The sequence below is a fragment of the Callospermophilus lateralis genome, chromosome 7 (assembly GCF_048772815.1).
Source record: "Callospermophilus lateralis isolate mCalLat2 chromosome 7, mCalLat2.hap1, whole genome shotgun sequence".
Classification (NCBI taxonomy): Eukaryota; Metazoa; Chordata; class Mammalia; order Rodentia; family Sciuridae; genus Callospermophilus; species Callospermophilus lateralis.
This window is the reverse complement of record NC_135311.1, coordinates 15,147,952-15,166,676: the sequence shown is the minus strand read 5'-3', so window position 1 is coordinate 15,166,676 and position 18,725 is coordinate 15,147,952. Positions and strand designations below refer to the sequence as shown.

General features: G+C 38.6%; 1 pseudogene; it reads left to right on the top strand.

The window, feature by feature from the left end:
* Window positions 1-4,053: 4,053 nt before the first annotated feature.
* LOC143403681 (vacuolar protein-sorting-associated protein 36 pseudogene) lies at window positions 4,054-5,452 on the top strand (annotated as a pseudogene).
* The last annotated feature ends 13,273 nt before the right edge of the window (window positions 5,453-18,725 follow it).

The following is an 18,725-nucleotide window of genomic DNA, read 5'->3' as shown; positions in this document are numbered from 1 at the left end:
AGTAGCCTTGGCCAGTTCAATGTTTTTTGTTATAAAAACCAGTTTCAGTTGAGTATTCATGTCTTGCAACATAAAGACCCCATGTGACAAAATCTGCAGTAGGTGCCTGACAGTGGAGAGGGCCTCCTGTGCATCTTTGGTCCCTGGGAGGAAGTGACCCTTTGCTGGAGCCACTCTGAATTCCCTAAAAAATCTGATGGATTCCTTTCTTCCTTCTCTCCCTCCATGCCTCCTGCCCCCCTCCTTTCCTTCCTTCCTTCCTTCCTTCCTTTCTTCCCTCCCTCTCCTCCCTCCCTCTCTCCCTCCCCTCCCTCCCTCCCTGATGTGCTACAAGTCTTTGCCTAGAAACTAGAGGGGGCAACTCAAGTGTCTTCAGATGCCCTGCAGGTGGTTTATTGAGGGAAGCAGGCTGGTGTGAGGCAGTGGGGAATGGTGGAGGCTGATTCCACTGGAGCACCTGCCTGGGGAGGTGCTGCACTAGCTCTCACCAGTGATTGTTGGGCAGGAGTAGGGTGTGGTGTTAAAAACTCAAGGCAGTCCAAGGAGTAACCCAACTGTGGGCTGCAGTGGGAGGAAGAGGTAGGTACGATCTAGCAGGCTGGTTTGTATGTTCCCACTGAATTTTTACAGAGGTAGCATTGGCAGCAGGGTGGAAGATGGGTGGGAGGAGGGCAGTAGCCATGGACAGTGAGCTATGGCTCCCAAGAGCTTGTAGAGAAGGCTTGGTGGTAGCCCTGGACCCTGATTTCTATAGTACCATCATTTGTGTGGGTAGGAGAGTGGCCCCTTGGACATCAGAAAAAGGGCTCAGGTTGGAGAGAATTGATTGTCACTTTTCCCTTCATTCCCAAAGCCACCCATCCCTTTCTGTCCTGCCCTAAACTAGACCAGAAAGACCATAGGTTAGTAAGGTTAGTCACTGGATGGATGTGGCCACAAGGGATCCCAGAGGATCATGGAGAGGTCACAGTGCTCTATCATTTCCAGCTGGGTCACCACAGTAGTACAGTGGGGCCACGTAGGTTGCTTGAAGTGATATAAAGAAGGTCTTAGGTCTGGCCTGCATCCATGTCACATGAGGCCCTGTGCCTGGGGTCTCCCCATGACCAGGACAGAGCCCACATACCCCCAAGGGCTCTTCCTCCCTGCTCCTTTCTCATTAGCCACAAAATGTTGGATGGTGCAGAGATCTGAACCAGGCACAGGGACCTCTGCCCTTACAAACAAACCAGCCAGGTCCCTGAGACAGCAGAGGAATGGCCTAGCACTGAGAGCTCTGTGCCAGGACTGACATTGGAGGAGGAGGCTTCAGAGCCCAGAGCTCAGAGGATGCACTTTGTGTGTTCTGTTCAATGTGGAGAATGGCATCCAGGGCAGTGGTTCTGCAGCTGCCCCTACATGCAGTGGGATTTCTATCTCCCCTGCTCAGCTACAACACAACCCCAATCTCATTGACCTGCCTGGTTGTCAGGCCCAGTTTCTGAGATCCAGCTCTCCTCTAGATGTGTCTGGACCCTGCTGCTGAGGGCCTAACCCAAGGCATCCAACCTTCCAGTCTCCAAGAAAAGTAGAAGGAGCTTCCCCCATAGGAGGGAAGCTTCTGTACAGATAGCCATCCCATCATCCTATCCCTGGGCCCCTGGGCCCCTGGGGGCTGGCCCTGCCCTGTGAGCCTCCAGCAGCTGATGAACAGCTGGGAATACAATTAAAAAAAAAGATCCTTAGAGAAGGACAGAGCTAGCTTATTTATATATTGCTTTGTTTTTAGGAGTAGTGAAGGGAGCTGTCTTTGGGGGCCTTTTGTTCCCTTTGCTTTTCAAAGCAGCTAGGAAGGGAGGAGGGAAGATGGGGCTCTACAAGTCAGTCCCACTCAGCCAGTATTCACTCATGGCCTCTGGTACAGCATGCCAAGGAGTGTAGGACCCAGCACAGACTGCCTCCCTGAAATGAGCAGGGAGAGCCCAGCTTCTGCACGAATCACATCAGCAGCAGGTGGGGCCCACCAGGCACCAGAGGAGACCTTACCTTTTCCATTCAGTCAGCCCCAATTTTGAGAGGTAGGCAGTATTATTCCCATTTAACTAATAAGAAAGCAAAGCTCAGAGAAGCAAAGCAATTTGCTGAAGGCCATGCTGCTGAGGAGCATGCTCACAGTGGAGATACAAACCAGGGCTCTCTGGCTGTACAGCTAAGCTACTGCTGTAGACCAACAGCCAGGAGGAAGAGTGTTCTGGAGATGGTCCCAGAGATTGCTGGTTTCAATTCAGGGAACCTGCCGGGGATGGCTGTCCACTGTCCAGCACTGTGTTCACCCAGTTCAGGGGCCAGTCTCCCACCTCACTATATCAAAGACACATGTCCAACTTCTAAAACATTGGGAAATGACCATGATTTTTTTACAAAGAATTAAAAGCTAATCAACAAGGTGTAGGCATAATAGCAAGAACATCTATGTTCCACCATCAAGCTTAAGAGTTAAATGTTTCTCCACCCACTGTTTACCTCATACACTAGCCATCCCCTCCTGGGTTTGCCAGAGCCTTCCCAGTTTGTTTTCTTATTATCCATATGCTTGTCTCTGTGCCTCTACTACATTAGTGTGCTTTCCTGAACAATAGTGTTATTTGCATTTTCCTTTTTTTTTTTTTTTTTTGGTGCTGGGTATTGAACCCAGGCCTTGTGCATAAGAGGAAAGCACTCTATGAGCCATATCCCCAGATACATTTTCAGTAGTTTTATATCAATGATGTCTTGTGTGTGTCCATATGCATCTTGCTTTTTAGAAACAGCTTTATTGAGATATAATTTATATACTCTTCAAGTCACCTACTTAAAACATAAAATCCAATGGCTTCCAGAATATTTCAGAATATTTAAAATTGTACATGTATCACCCTCATCAATTTAGGACATTTTCATCACCCACCCGCAAAGAGCGCTTCCATCCTTCAGTCAGCCACATTTTCTTTAGACATTGACAACCACTCATCTCCTTTCTCTCTCTAGGTTGGCCTATCCTTGCCATCCCAACTAAGGAATTCCAGCTGTGGAATTCATTTATAAATTAAACCATTGACCTTTGGTATCTGACTTCTTTCACTGAGCACAATGTTTTCAAGTTTCACCCACATGGTAGCAAGAATCATTTCTTCATTATTGACAAATAATATTCCATTGTACTGGTATACCACATGCTTATGAATTGGTTTATCAGTTGATGGACATTTGGGTGATTCCCACTTTTTGACTAATATGCAAAATTCTGCTAGGAACATTCACATCCAAATTTTTGTGTGGACACATATTTTCATTTATCTTCTATATGATTATTAAAAATTAATAATCACTGCTTTTAGGAAAACATGTTGGACCTGAAAAACAGTTGATATTATCAGAATCAAAATACTTTCCTCACATTGAATTGCATAGCTAGACTATAAGGAACTGAAGTGTAACATTGTAAAGTATGTTTACATTAAGCATACCACCAAAACACCCAAAAAGCTTTATTGACTTTGGGGAAATAAAGAAAAATGGACATAGTATAGCTTAAAAAGTTATTAATACACTAAAAACATGATACTGACATAAATCCTCCAAGACACATCTGGAACTTTGACACTAGCCTGTCATCCCAGATACTTGGGAGGCTAAGGAATGAGGATCACAAATTTGAGACCCACCTGGGTAATTTAACAATACTTTGTCTCAAAATACACTTTATAAGAGGGCTGTGTATATATGTAGTTCAGTGCTTGCCTAGCATGCGTAAGGCCTAAGGTCCAATCAAAAAATTCTCAAGCTGATATATCTTATCACAGACAACCATGGAAGAAGTAGAATAGGACAGAGGCAATTATGTCAACTTCCAAAAAACTTATTAAACTATACCTGTACTTTGTTCATCTCACAATATTAACATGTCTAAACACTACTTTCACTAATTCAAAAAAGATAAGCTTTTAAATATTATAAAAAGTATATGTTGGCCCCGCCGGCCGCCAGGGGGCGCCGCAGGCTGCCCGGCGCGCAGCTCGCGGCCGGGGAGCGCCGGCGCTGGCGAGCGGAGGAGGCCGGCCTGGCGGCGGCCATGGACCGCTTCCTGTGGACCAGCGGCCTCCTGGAGATCAACGAGACCCTGGTGATCCAGCAGCGTGGGGTGCGCATCTACGATGGCGAGGAGAAGATAAAATTTGATGCTGGGACCCTCCTCCTTAGTACACACCGACTGATTTGGAGAGATTAGAAAAATCATGAGTGCTGCATGGCCATTCCTCTGTCCCCCGTTGTATTCATTGAGGAACAGGCAGCTGGAATTGGGAAGAGTGGTTCATCTGCACCCAGCTCCTCCTACCAAAGAACCTGGCCCATTCCAGAGTAGTAAAAACTCCTATATCAAACTCTCCTTCAAAGAGCATGGCCAGATGGAGTTTTACAGGCGTTTATCAGAGGAAATGACACAAAGAAGATGGGAGAACATGCCAGTGTCTCAGTCAATACAAACAAATAGAGGACCCCAGCCAGGAAGAGTAAGAGCTGTAGGAATTGTAGGTATTGAAAGGAAACTGGAAGAAAAAAGAAAAGAAACTGACAAAAATATTTCTGAGGCCTTTGAAGACCTCAGCAAGCTAATGATCAAGGCTAAGGAAATGGTGGAGTTATCAAAATCAATTGCTAATAAAATTAAAGAGAAGCAGGGTGACATCACAGAAGATGAGACCATCAGGTTTAAGTCCTGCTTGCTGAGCATGGGAATAGCTAACCCAGTTACCAGAGAAACCTACGGTTCAGGAACACAGTACCACATGCAGCTGGCCAAACAGCTGGCTGGAATATTGCAGGTGCCTTTAGAGGAACGAGGCGGAATAATGTCACTCACAGAGGTGTACTGTTTAGTAAACCGGGCTCGAGGAATGGAATTGCTCTCACCAGAAGATTTAGTGAATGCATGCAAGATGCTAGAAGCACTGAAATTACCTCTCAGACTCCGGGGGGGGGGGGGGGGGGGGTTTGACAGTGGCGTCATGGTAATTGAGCTTCAGTCCCACAAGGAAGAGGAAATGGTAGCCGCGGCCCTGGAGACAGTTTCAGAAAAAGGATCCCTAACATCAGAAGAGTTTGCCAAGCTCGTGGGAATGTCTGTCCTCCTGGCCAAAGAAAGGTTACTGCTTGCAGAGAAGATGGGTCATCTTTGCCGAGATGACTCAGTGGAAGGCTTGCAGTTTTACCCAAATTTATTTATGACACAGAGCTAAGGGTTTTGTATTTGAAATACTTTTTGTCCATACTTTTATCTGATAGATTGTGTGACACTGAGCTAAGAGATAAACCCCGATAAACTGAAGATTTATTAGAATTTCACAGAATGATATAAAACACTTTTAATCTCTCCCTAAATATTATGGTTCTGAAAACTTATTTAGGATACATAAAGGAAAATACAGAAAAATGAATGCCAATATGAATTTAAAATCATGCTATAGTTATGCAAAACCCTCCGAGTTTAACTTGAAATACAGTAGATTTTGATTCCCAAAAGTAACCATTTAGTGAAGAAGGGAATTTAAGTCCTTGAAGGAGGAAAAAGATAAGTTGCATGTTTGGATAGGTTAGATTATTAATTTGGTATGACTAAAATTCACTGAATTATGAATGTTTTCCTCTGTGTCTGATGCACCCATTTTGGGGGGTTTTCTTGAAGGAAGTCATAGCTACAGTGCAGTTTAAGAACCTGACAACACTGGAACAAAATATCAAACTTTACTATACCCCATGAGGCTCTTCCTAAGGGCTTTTTAAAGCAGTCATGGGCATGTCTTGGACAGACCAAACGAAACACCTTTAAAAAAGGAGAGGGCTGGGAGTGTGGCTCTGGAAGAGCTCTTGCCTAGCATGTATGAGGCCCTGGCTCATAGCTCTAGCACAGGAAAAAAAAAAAAATTAAGAAGAAAATCTTATTTGAATTACATTTATATTCTAAATAGATTTTTTTTGTTTGTTTTTTAAGTGATGATTTCATGGCTGGCATTTAAAGAATGCAACTGTGTCATTTTGTTTAAAAAATGCTGTGGATTTTGAAACTGAATTAAAGAGCTGTATAGACATGCCCAGAGTTACGATTACAAATTTGGGAGGTAGATGGCTTAGGAATTCCCTAGAATTGTTCTGCGGGTGGAAGGGCAGTGGGAACCTTTAGCTAATTTCACAGGAACCTTAGTGCTCTATTACCTGGAAGCCAAGGATGGGAAGAGAAAGTGGAAAAGTAATATGCCTCCTTCTCCCTCCCTTAAGGAATCTTAACACTGAACTTAAAAAAAAAATGTTTCTATCATATTTCAGAAATATGTATTTCTTCTTTGCCCTACACATTATAAGTTGTGTGAAGAAACTATCTTGGTAAAAGGTGTTAATACTGAGACAACAATAACTAGTCAATGTTGCCTGTAGAGTGCTTGACTTTTAAAGTAGACTGGCTGACTTCATATGTTACTGCTCTACAGTGTGCAGTGTATCAGCATTACCTCCAACTCAGGGACCCCTACGGGACAGGAGACCCCTTTCTGAGACCGAGTTGGACACACAAGAGTAGCGTTGTTTTTAGCCAATTCTCCACTGGGGATAGTGTACGAGTGGGGAAAATCCTTGGCACCAAGAGGAGGGATGCCCAGGTGCACACTCCAGGACTTTCCTACTAGGTGAAGAAGAGGCCACTGCAAATGCCCCCTTGGGAGGTGCCGAGGTCCTCAGCCACAGGTAAGGGGATTCCCTACCTCTAATCCCTTCCTGAAAAGTGTCTGTTGCTGCTTGGTGTTTTCCAGTGTCATGGGAATGCTGTGGCCAAGGCATCCTGCTTTAGTCTTTGTTTTCCAAACCTGTCACTGACTCTTCATTGTGGTGACAGATCCCCTAATTACCTCATTGCTCAGCCTCAGGTTTATTTTGGAAGTAATAGTGTCTGGCCAACCAAATCTTTTAGGGGGTTAGTTGGACCATAATATAAACTTGTTTGTACATCTCCCCTCTGGGTTGCACTCACTCTGTCACATGGCTCTGGCAGACTTGTGTGTACATACATAAGCACACACACACAAATCACAGTATCTTGACTGACTAGGGATCTTAAAAATTAACAGAGATAAATAATAATCTGTTTCACATGTTGGAGTAGTTGCAGATAAGGTTGTTGGAGCCTCTGGATCTAGTTCTAATAGTTGGGATTCATTACAGCAAGCTGACATAATTCAACATACTATTTACTTTAATGTGACAACATGAAAAAAATGAAACAATATGAGTTATTGAGAGTGATCTAAAGAAAAATGACATGAATATGCTTTTCAAATGTCACATTAACTAAAGAATAAGTAAAATTGATTTTATTAATTTATTTTAAAAATGGGTATTTTTCACTTTTTCCAGACCTCCATTTGTATTTTTATTTTTTGCCAAATGAGGTGTTATTTTTGTCTTTTATTGTTAGAGGTTATGTTTAGATACAACCAATCAGGCCCTAAGTGCATAAAAGTTCTGCCTTGGTGCTTATTTTTGTTCTCCTAACTTTGCTCACAGGAGCATGAATCTCTTTGTAGCTTTATGGTAATGGAGTATTTCTAGCATTCAATAAATATCACTTCCTGTCAAGAAAAATTTTTTTTACATTGTATAAGTGAAGGTTGTTTTCAGGGTTAAATAACTGATATTAATGTATATATAGTAAAATGATTGCAAAATATTAAAATGATTTTCTTACCTTGGTGTTCTTTTATAAATACTTTGTGAAAAACATGTGAAAATGATAAACTTTTAGTCATACCAAAAAAAAATAAATAAATAAATAAAAGTATATGTTGGGGCTGAGTTGGTGGTTTAGTGGTATAACACTCACCTAGCATCTATAAGGCACTGGGTTCAATCCTCAGCATCAAATAAAAATGAATAAATAAAATAAAGGTATTGTGTCTAACTACAACTATTAAAAAAAGTATATGTACTTTTCTAATGAATCCACCAAATACTATATATGTACACTCAACTCTGCTCTAAAAGCTACCTTCTAATCACATGGAGGCACCAACATTAGGATAAAATATTATCATGGAACTTTCATGAGAAATAACCCTAACTACTAATAAACACACAATCTCAAAGAAGAAATTCAAATTTCTGACACCAAAGCACATTGATACATTTTTTAAATGATACTTTGAACAGAAGTGAAGAATAATAGAATTCTCCAACAATAATTCCTGATATCAATGAAGTTTGATGCTTACCAGAAAGTCTGTCCTCTTACTTGTAAGCAATAAATAATTAACTTTCTGATGAATGTAGATTTTAATAAGATATAAGGATATGTTTTCCAAATTTGAAAATTAGGAAAAAAGTCATTTTAAGATTATTTAGAAAATGTATTTAGGGCTGGGGATGTGGCTCAAGCGGTAGCGCGCTCGCCTGGCATGCGTGGGGCCCGGGTTCGATCCTCAGCACCACATACAAACAAAGATGTTGTGTCCGCCGATAACTGAAAAATAAATATTAAAATTCTCTCTCTCTCTCTCTCCCCTCTCTCACTCTCTCTTTGAAAAAAAAAAAGAAAATGTATTTTAATTACAAATGCAGCTAATGACTTATCTCTTGCATATTATAATAGTTTGAGTCCTGAGAAAATTTAATCTATAGTGGTTTTAAGTATTATACTATTTGAAATGAAAAATATCACTATCCTAGGTAGGAAAGTTGGTGGAATGAGATGGATTTCATTAACCTAGTTACATGTATAATTGCATGAATGGCATGACCATACCTTGTGTACAACCATAGAAGTGAAAAAGTATGCTTCATTTGTATACAATGAATTGAAGAGCAATCTGCTGTCTTGTATTACTGACTAGAACAAGTAATTGTTGTTCCATTTTTTCAAAAATTGAAAAAATAAAAATAAAAAACAACCATCATCCTGACTCTATCTTCTAAAACTGATTTGAAAATTTTGCTAAGAATAATTTTATCCAAATATGGAAGATATATTTTTGATTATGAGAGTATTTATAAGTACTTGATCTTTTTAACTATATCTGTGGATACCTCTGATGCTTGAGTCCTTTCAAAGCCATCTTCCTTGTGGGTGTATGGTGGTAAGATTCAATCCAGGACCTCCCACATGTTAGGCAAGTGCTTTGCCATGAGCTGCATGTCCAGCCCAGCCCTCAAATATGTCTTAATAAGCACAATTTAATTAAAATAAGTCAATAGTACCAAAATAATTTTTTTAAAAAAAAACCTCTTTCAATCAAAACTAAAGTAAATTAAAAATATGTTTTAAAAATGTTGTTGATGAACAACAGCAGAAGTTCACAGTATTCTGTTGAAAACTAGAAAGAGAAGAAAATAAATGTGGAACTAGAATCCTGTAGGACATGGGGGGTTTCTGAGTAAATACAGACATTGCAAAATAACTCTAAAATAAGGAAACTATAAACTGACCAATTAGCATAGAAAACCTGGACTGATGATAAGAGATTTCCCACTGAAAAAGACCACAGGATTATCAGGGATCAGAGCTGAGTTTTACCTAACCTTTGACAAATTCTGATATTAATTTTTGTAAAATATATGTATTTTAGCTGTTGATGAATTTTATTTTATGCATTTGTTTATTGCAAGGCTGAGAATTGAACCCAGTACCTCACTCAGGTTAGGCAAGCACTCCACCACTGAGTCACAAACTCAGCTGATTTTATTTTAGTGTCTGTGATCAACCAAGTGGCTTGAAGCCTGAGGAAGGAGAATCAGGAGTTCAAAGCCAGCCTCATCAAACTTGCAAGACCTTGTCTCAAAATTGTAAAGATAAATAAATAAATAAGTAAAAATCACTGAGTCAGGGGCTCAGTGGATAAGCACCCCTGGGTTTGATCACTGGTACAAAAATAAATAAATAAATATTTAAAATGAGAAAGAGGGGATTTTCTTAAATTTGGTTTAAGGCATAAGAAAGCCTGAGATACTTCATCCAATGCAGGATAGATGTTCATAAAATAGGGATTATTTTGTGTACCACTGCAAAAACTGCCAATTAGCACATTGAGGCAACACAGCCTGCAGCTGCTCCACCTGGCCCAGCAGGGGTGGTGCCTGGGGCAGGATGGGACCTGGAGAGAAGGCAGAGTCAGGAAGACTGTGGGCCTGGAGGAGAGGTGGGCCTGGGAAGGGGCTTTATAGATATACATGAAGGTGGAATTTACTGGGGTCTATTCATATATGTACATACATCATTTGGTCAGTCTTGTCCCTCAGTTCCTCCCTTTTCCATCCCTCCTCACTCTTTGTAATTATACTGTATCCTATTTTGCCAAGGACATGACATGAATGGTACTGTCACTGATTTACTGGCCAACAATGAAAATGTTATAAAATCAAAGACTTGAAGCAATAAGTACAACTGCCATGGGAGTCTCCCTGAGGATCGTCTTTATTCTGCCATGAGTTCACATGCTTCTATTGGATAATTGTTTTTAACATTTATTTTTTAGTTGTAGATGGACACAAAATATTTTTATTTTACTTTTATGTCGTGCTGAGGATCAAACCCAGTGCCTCACACATGCTAGGTGAGCACTATACCACTGAGCCACAAACCCAGCCCTAGTGGGTAATTCTTCAGATTCCATGTGTCATAGATGACTGTGAGTACCAGGGCAAATAATATGGACTAACTCTACTTGTGAATTTGAGATTTTCAACAAACAAATGTGTATATAAATTCACATCAGTAAGACTAAATCCATAATGAAATAAGGCCAAGATTAAAATACATCTTTCTGCATAGTCACATTTGCTATTTTGCAGTGAAAAAAAAAAAAGTTTGCTATCTATCAGTCATATAAAAGCTATTATATTTTACTTTTTCTTTTATTCAGTTAATGATACATAGTATGAATAATTGTGATAAGCCCTTGAATTAAGTGATATATAAAAAAATTCTTATTTACTTACAGGAAAGGACAGAAGCATTATAATAAACATCAAAATAACGTGATCTCACTTTTTATTAGATTTATATTCCTATAAATTGGATTTATATCCTTATATCTTACATAAATTTTATAAAGTGTATTTATAATACTAGTTCATTTATAACATATCCAAACCAGACATGATTGTCACCAAAACAAAAATGTAGTTACTCCAGTGATGTACAGAAGAACAAAGAGAATTATTCAAATACTGAGATTTGAAGAAAACTATATTATTTATAAAACTCTAGAAATCCTTCAAATGGGTGCTGGAAGCCAAGATAATATGTTCTGGCAAGTGTGATGTCTGCCTGTCTGTGTTTCTGGTTATCATAAGTTCTGAATTTTTATTTTTCTGCTTCGAGAGCAAACACATAGCCAAATATTCCCAATAACCCATCATGTACAAGTTTAGGAAGAATTTTCCAGCAATTAACTGGAACCTAATAACAGTCAAAGGACAGATATAATAGCAAAAATAAAGTCAACATTTAGAATTGGATACAAACATAATCTTTAGTGATAAGAATCCCTTAATTTGACACTTTAAAAATAATAATAATTTTACAAGGGGGCAAAATTGTGACTTATGCAGTCAAGGGAGACATAAAGAATGTTCACATGCTTCTGCCCCTTTCAATGCTTTATTTATTCAAATTACTCAATATAATTTCACTCTATAGGTTCTTAATCAAGAAAACAGCAATCCTTATTGCTAGGCACTGCAATAGACATAATCAATTCACAGCAAACAATTCTAGATTAATTAATTCACAGCAAACAATTGTAGATTAATTCTAAGAACTGCAAAACATGCTTAATCATGACAAACTAGTGACAGACATTCCCTCTGCATGCTAAGTTCCAAAGTCTCAAGCCTTGGGCTTTATGTCTAGCATATGCATACTCACTCAAACCACAGTGATGAGGTCCAGAACCAAGACAGGCTTTTCCTGGCATAGAGTGGATGACCAGTTGAGGAGAGGATCATAGGGAGAAGTTAAGGCTCTAACCAAGGTCCAGACAAGGCTGTAGAGTTTGAGAGTGATGAAGATCACATGGAGAATTAGGAGAATGATGACAAGTGATGGAAGTCCAGGTCCTCATCAGGCTCTCCAGCTCAATGGCATCCTTGTTTCGATTGGCTGAATCCCTGTTCATTAGCTCTATTTTTTATACTAAAGTTTGAAGCTTTTTGACACCCCCGCCCCAGCAATCTTTATCAGCTACCTCTGGATTTCTGGATTTCTCCTTGACATCACTTATCCTGGGGACAGAAATATCTGGTCTGCTGGTCTCCACCCTTATCTTCTCACCTTTCCCTCTTATCAGGAGAGGACAGCCTGCCAGAGGCTTCACTCTGCTTATCTAGGTGAGAGGAAGTAATTTTTCTGAGGCCATACTGGAGGGATCTGTGGGTGTGCCTGATGAGACTGAAGGTTTCATACTGGAGTTTTTTAAGATGGAGTTGCTTAGGCTAAGACCTAAGGCCATCCTCACCATCCAACCACTTGATACACAGTGCCCATGCTGGGGGGTGGGGGAGTGTCTGAGCTGGGTGCTGGAAATCAATGCAGAGGAATCACCCATTTCACTCGCCAAAGGGCTGAACTCCAAGTATGTCATTGTGGTTTCTTGTATTGTTCCATATCCACCAACAGTGACCATAGTCCAATTACATTTGGTTAAGACCAAAGTGGTCAAAATGTACCCAGGGATTGAAATTATTACATAATCAAAGTCAGGTGATATGATAGGGTTGAGCTTTTCTTGCATGTAAGTCCCAATTGGCTAATTCTGTTATATTGTCCCAGTTGATCCTAAGAGTCACTATAAGGCTTTCAAATGCTCTGAGACATATTGAATCTAAATATTGACTAAAATACCAGAATGATGGTGGTTCCTCTGGTTGTAAATACATAGACATTGCAATTCCAACTTTTCATCTTTCTATGTTCATAAAAATACAAACTTCTATCTTGAAAAACAGAATCTGGATTTTCCTAAATCCACCCTGGTTCTACCCATTCCTTTAGATCAAAATCCTTATGAAGCTTTCTGAGATTTGGGTCAATGTATTACATAGGTGTGCACATGCAAATATTTTGGAGTAAGGAAAAGAATCCTTAAAGGATTAGATTCTAATCTTATTTTTTTCTAGTTTGTTCCCATATTATGTCCTTTTTAAACTTGTCTGTAAGATGTGGAAATTTACCCGGGTATGGTGATAAGGGCTTTGGCCCTGCTATTAAGTTCAGTATTGCCACCTGTTTAGGTATTATGCCTTATTGTATTTCTTCTGGATAATATGCTTTATTCATAAAAAGTACACATCTGAAAGAGTTGAGCTTTGGAATCTTGTATCTAATGAGAAGGGATGAGTCTATGTTATTAGTTGGGTTAGGGAGCAGCAGGACTCAATTGTGTGTAAGATTATAAAGAAATAAGGCTCAATCTTAAACTTTTGTGGAGCAATGTCAGCAATGGCAAATCTATTGTTCTAATGGCACTACATTATCTATATTTCCTATATTCTGACAGGTTCTATATTATAGTGGGTGTCAAGAGAAATTAAAATGAATAGATGTGTTATTTGACTTTTAAAAGCATCCCAAATGGGTGGCAGTTTATTTGGGTATATCCATCCCTCAGCATAAACTTTGTGTAAAATCCAAGGACCTAGCCACAAACATAGCTCTGAAGTACGCACCAAAGAAACTACAGTGTTGTATATGAGATACAGTGACATGATTTTTCTTTACAATTTCATGAAAACATCTGTCAAATTCTGATATATGGTCTCATTTTTTTATTGTTTCCAGCTTCTCTTAAATCCTAAATATCTTAATTTTCTAGTGAATCTGTTAGGAATTATCTGCCACAGCAGCTCAACTAAGGTGTGTCTATATAGTACTTCAAATCTGGTAGCACACAGCAAAGTCTTAACCCTAAATTTAAGATTACTTACAACAATTTTGCAAGAATCATTAGGTTGTTACAGTCAATACATGTCAAAATGTTAGCATCAAGCAGAAGGCAGAAGCAATTTTCAATCAATGTCATAAAATGGTATTCTAAATTCCACAGTCTGTTTCTCAGGAAGTCCAGATAGGTGTTAACAGAGATAAGTGAGTCCAATGGTATCCAAGTGAGCTGTAAAGTGCAGGTAATATTCATATATGTTACATCCAATTATCCATAATCAGAGGTGACTGTAGAGTGGTCACATAGCTACCTAATATTACCTACATGTGTTTTAAGTTCTTAGTGTCTGCTTTTAATTTTTTTATTCTATTTAGCATGCATTCTGAAATTTTTAAGTCTACCATGAATATGCATATTAGCAGTGCATAGTGGAGAATTTCTTTTATGTCTTGGAATCACTTTGGAATGTGCCAACATATGGTGTCAACCCTATCATATCACCTGCTTTTGATTATATTATCTTCCCAAGAGCATCATCATCTATTGACTACATTATGTTTGTATGATAAAGAATCTGTTTTCATTACGTGTACTATTGGTGAGACGATATGATTTGTGTTACTAAGGTGTGCTATAGCCAATGTTATTTGGGCATCCCATATTTATAGTTGTTTTATATTATATTAAATCTGGTTTTGAAGTTGCTTAATACATGCTTATTGTATGTTGGTTTATCCTCATCTTCATCAAATTCGATATTAGTTTGTAATGTGTGTTTCATCTGTATCTGTTGATTTGAGAATGCTGTTATATATTTACCTGATTTTGTGTGTAACGTCAACTTCCACATGCTTCATGGGTTGTTTTACATTCACCAAAATATATATTGGTGTCAGAATATTCAGAATCATAGTAATAATAATCTTCACTATGGGAGGTGCTATCAGATGTGTCTTGTGTAGTTGTCATTGTTTGTGTTGTAGGGCATATTCGTTTACATGGATAAGTTATGCTAAAGGTATTAGGTGAAAAGACTGCAAAAAGATTATTTCCCAATGGTATTACTTCTTCCTGTGGGTCAGTTATAGTGACCTTAGATGTATGTAACTCATGATGGTTTATACATCCTAAGTACAAATAAGTCATTGAGCCAATTGGTATCACTGACTCTTCTGGTAAAATTGTTCCATTTAGGATAATGTCTGATCTTAGTGGTTTTATGTGTTTATTTTGTTCATTCTCTTTTCCATTTTCTGTATTAAAGCATCATAATATTTCCTTTGGGCTGTTAGTGTCTGAACTACAGTTTGCCTCTGTAGTTCAGCTTGATGTATGAAATCTGTGATTGTACATAAAGATTTAGAAATTATTTTTAGTCCATTAATTTCTTTGTCTCTAATGTGTTCCAGAGCTGCAATTCTAACATCCAAGTCCTTTGTATGTTTTGCATTAACAATTTCTCCTAATTCTAGTCCAGCTATAGCTATCCATTCTAAAATCTCCTTTGTTCTCCTAATGTGTTGCCTCTGTATTGTTGGAATGTGTCATTTGTTTTCTGAGGGCATTTTCTGTATAGCTCCTTAGCATATATTGTTGTGTCAATAATTAATGTTATCCTCTGAATTATGGGATTTATAATTATTTGTAGAGGAATTTATATATTTGGCATTATATAAGGTGCCCTGTTGATTGTGGTTAGTCTTGGACTTTCTCTATATAATTTCACTTCTGATGGGTAATGTGCTGTAAATAGTTTATGTGTGGCATTAATACTTTCCCTATCAATTATACATGGTTGTAAATGGTCCTTGATGTACCATCTTTCAAAGGACATGGGTTAATACAAATAAATATATGTTCCTGTTTCTGCCATAATCTTTTGGTAATTAAAGATCTGTTAAATAGAGGTGTATGAGCCACAACATCAAATTGACTTAATTCCAAGGACTTGTTCCATTGGTGTAGTAGCATATAGAAATGGTATGACATATTAGTATGATCTACTTTATATTGTGATACTCTATCAAAATTCACACCTGCTATTTTCCACATGATTAAGGCCTTTTATCTGCTGCTTTTATCTTATACCTGGGGTAGAAGTAGGTGTATTCATTTTTATGTTTACCCCATTGTAGTCATTCCATCAGTATGTCTGCTGTTACATAACCATCTATCTACACAGCTCCACTATGTTAAGTTTATGGTCTGATCCTTCATCTGGGTATGGTATTATGCATGTTTGATTGTTTTATATCTAAAGGAATTTCAAAGTCTAATGTGTTGTCCATGTGAATTGCAGGTATTTGGTTACACATAAAGAATACAGATAATCTGGATGTGCGTTTGTTGTCATCTATACTATGTGTTGTATCCATAAGTCATTTTACTTTCATTAGTCCTTGTAGAGACATGCCCAACATTTTGTTATGTTTGGTTTTTTGCTTGGGGATCATATTGTGGGCTATATGGTTTTATGAATGATGCATTAGAAAGTGTTGTATAGTCAAAGAATGCCATTAGACTCTTTTCTAAAAGAATGCAATGTGTCTTAGGTGAGTCCCAATGTGTAACATTGTGTGTCCATGTGTGTGTCCAATTCGATGAAACATTATACGTTAAGTGTTTTCCTGTTGGATACTTTATTGAGTTTTATACATGCTGATTCTAGTGTATAGTTTTTCTTCTTATTTTTACAAAGATATGATTTATTAGCATAAGTGAAATTATTAAAATGTGTGAAAGTGGTATCTTGTGCTATTTTTCTTGAGAAATTATATTTGGTGTCAATAGTTTCAAGCACATCTCCAAAGTTGTTTTTTTATGTTCCTATACATAGTTAAATTTTTATGATTGTAGTTTAAGCAAGAATATTCTAATAATGCTTGTGAGGTTCCTCTTGTATAAGGCGGTACACCAGGAGTACCTGAGGGTAGAAACTGTGCAGTGAACCTGCCAATGAACATTGTCTTGAAACAGAGGTAATCCCAATGTAGGAATCCCTATTTTGGAAATGGCCTTATTTGTTTCACCATTTTATAAGGCTGGGGTATGTGGAATCTGTAATAATTATAGGAAATTTATGTTTGTGTACCTAATGGTAATATGACTGACCATGTCTCAGGTTTTGGAAATGAGTCATAATCTATCTTAAAATCTGATGTCACATGTAGTAAGTCAAATTTACCATAGTATGGGAGGTTAGGAAAATCTATGACACACCATACTGTGGTGTTTTCATTATAATTCCCTGAAATGTTCACGTCAATCAGGACATGTGGACATAAATGCTGAATAATTGTAAAGAGGGAATTTTGCCTCAGGATAATATGGCTTGATTATGTAATTGGTATGTGTAGGAGGTTCTTGGGGATTGTTCCTATTGAGGTATGTGTAGGTTAAAATGCATTGCTTATTAGTGATGTCTATGCATGAGGTTTGTGGAAATTTGGGTGAAAAGAAGAGTGATAGAAATTTTAACTCTGTAGCTCTTTTGTATTTTTAATTCTGTAGGCCTTTTCCCCTAGGTTCCAGGGTACCAGGCCTGAGCTCTCCTAGGATAAAAGCTGGTTCTGTCTCAGGGTCTGCTCTTTCCATTTCTTGGCCTGGTGTGTGGTCAGAAGGCTGCCTCCTTGCTCCCCCTCTCCACATGTCTTCACACAAAAGACATATGACTGCCAGCAGGACTTCTTTGGTGTCTATACTGTGCTATGTGTGGCAGAAATTGGTGCTGGCCCTTGTTCCCTGGCAACAAAGAGTGCACCACCTCCATACTTCAGCAGGAGTTGGGGAATGGCAGTGTGCACATGGATGGTTGTGCTCTGGGGCAGACTGGGCTCAGCTGGGTGCCAATGTGTGTTTTAGCTGCCTTGGGGTGATCCTGACCTCTGTGTAATGCTGAAAGTGGTAGGAGGTGGGAATGAGGAGGTGAGTCCCAGGCCTGAATGAACCCAGGGATACTGGGAGCTCAGGACAGGGGTCTTCACAGCAGGGTGGCTCCCCATGGTATGGCAGTAGAGGGGCTTTGGGTTATGAGAAGTCCAGAGTCATATTCACTTCCTAGACCACAGGGTGGAGTGAGGTGGTGGCAGGAAAATACATGTTATGGTGCCCAAAAGAGTTACATGTGGTAGGAGGGCTTAACATAATTTTCAATTATGTAAATACATATCAAAATTTTATTAGGATTTTATCTCACCCCAAGAAGAAATGGTATAATGCAAACTGGTTAGAATTTGAAAAAAAAGGAAATGCTTATAAAATGTTGGGGGGTATATAAATTATTTTAGTCAGTATAAAGAATATATATATATATATATATGAATATATACTCCTAGGTATATATCTTTGAGAAAAAAGTCAGCATACAAATGAGATGCCTTCATAACCATGTCTATCTTGGTACTATTCACAATAAGATATAGATTTAGCATAGGTGCCTTTCAAAAGATGAATGTAGAAAAAATAATGGCATATACATAGGATAAGCCTATATTTTGTCATAAGGAAGACTGAAACTTCTCATTTCCAGGAAAATAGATAGAATTATATATTACCATGTCACATAACATTAGTCATGAAAATCTTTTTACCATACAAATTCTTTCACTTGTGAAAACTAAAGAAAAACAATGAGGAGAATAAGAAGACAGATTATTTGTAAAACATAATGGGATGAGAGAGAGAGAAAGAGAGAGAGAGAGAGAGAGAGAGAGAGAGAGAGAGAGAGAGAGAGAGAATAAAGGCATCAGAAGAAGTGTGTTCAATCAAAGCCTGATATATGAAAGTATG